Source organism: Macrotis lagotis, chromosome 4 (assembly GCF_037893015.1).
Source record: "Macrotis lagotis isolate mMagLag1 chromosome 4, bilby.v1.9.chrom.fasta, whole genome shotgun sequence".
NCBI classification, from domain to species: Eukaryota; Metazoa; Chordata; class Mammalia; order Peramelemorphia; family Peramelidae; genus Macrotis; species Macrotis lagotis.
Window position 1 is genome coordinate 105439334 of NC_133661.1, and position 1834 is coordinate 105441167.

Here is a 1834-nt window from a genome sequence, read left to right on the forward strand (position 1 = left end):
AATTTTGCTGTTACTGTGTACAATGTTCTCCTAGTTCTGTGTACTTCAGTTAGCATCAGTTCATGTAAGTCTTAATAGATTTTTCTGAAATATGCCTGCTCATCATTAGTTATAGAATAATAGTATTCCATTATATTCACATAGTACAATTTGTTCAGCTATATCCCAATTGAGGGGCATTACCTCAATTTCCAATTCTTTGCCACCACAAAAAGAGCTGTTAAAATTTTTTTGTACATGTCTTTTCCCTTAAAAGATTTCTTTTAATCAGATTACTCTTGCTCACATGAGCTGTTAGTGCTATTCATTTTAGAAGGCTCTGGCCTTATGTTGCATCACCTTGGCAACTAGATTTACAGGCAAAGCACTGGCCTTGAACTTGTCAGAGTCTCTGACTATGTGAACTCATTTCTTTTTGCTCTCTAGAAATCAAGTTGTCATGCCAACTGCTAACAATTAAACCCATATCTCTCTCCCTTCTATTAGTTTTAATTTAATAACTTGGAAAATATGTTTCTTATATAATTCAGTTGACCCAAAGTATATATTACTTGAATATATACATGGGTGTGTGTTTTTAATAACCACTTATGGCCTGTAAATAGATGACAGAAGAACTGGAAAGGGCCTAGAAATGAAATATGGGTCATAAGTTCAATGAAAATTTGTGTTGAGTTTACAATGGGAGCTCCAATTATAGAATGATAGACAAAAGATATAACTAAGTCCTGGGAACCAACTCCTGGCCTCTAATATATGCTCCCAGCTTTTAATGTCATAATTGTAAATTTTATGAATTATGCAGGGGTCATGCCTAATCTTTTCTGTATCATTCCAATTTTAGTATATGTACAACCAAAGCGAGGACTGAATTTTATATTCATGTGGACAGACACTGAAGATACATATTTATACCTCTTTTGGTAGCTCTCAGCACTGAACCTCTTGAGCATTTTAAAAATCACTCTATCTCTATATAATACACCAGCACGTAGCCCTCCAAATACCTTAATACTATTCTGACTCCAACATCTTCTCCTGCTTTGAGAACCTGATTGGTGAAAGTTTCTTAATATCTAGTTTGGTGTGGACCTGAGCACAATGCTGTTCTCTGCCCATCTTGATGTTTGCTACCTCCTGCTCATCCTTCTTACCTTCCTGTTTCTCCCCTCCAACTCTGAGTACAGAAATCAAATAAACACTACCATTTCTAGAAAGTGATATTAATTAGTTTCCCCATAACTTTACTCTGCATTCCTATGTCTTTCCTGACCAAAACACCATTCTTTGTTCATTGCTCCTTTGTGTTGCCTTCCCCTTTAGAATGCAAACTACTTGACAAAAGAGATCTCACTTTTGTTTTTGGGGTACTGGTGCTTAGTATTTGGCACATAGTAAGTAGTTTGTAAATTATTTTTCATTCATTCATTCATTCATTCATTCAGTACATACTCACCCTCTAAATCTCAAAAGTTGCATTTGGGAGAAGTAGTTCATTTAAGTTTCTTAGCCCTCTCAAATTCTCTCTCTCTCTCTCTCTCTCTCTCTCTCTCTCTCTCTCTCTCTCTCTCTCTCTCTCTCTCCCCCCCCCCTCCTTTCTCATTTTTTGAAATTGTAAAGCATTTTTTTTTAAAAATTAGGAACCAGGGATGATGCTGGAGGAACTGAATTGGGTACATCAGAAAAATCCAAAAGATAAGGAAATATCAAGAAATACATGGTGTAAAGGAAGAAGGGAAGAAGATTTAGAAAAGGATTAGTTTCCAACTAAAGCACAGTTGGTTTGTAACTGAATAAAAAAAGATAATATTGTGACTTTCACTATATGGGACAG

The 1834-nt window shown here is 35.6% G+C and overlaps 1 pseudogene; it reads right to left on the minus strand.

The window, feature by feature from the left end:
- Positions 1-750: 750 nt before the first annotated feature.
- LOC141523171 (U6 spliceosomal RNA) lies at positions 751-868 on the minus strand (annotated as a pseudogene).
- Between the last annotated feature and the right edge of the window lie 966 nt (positions 869-1834).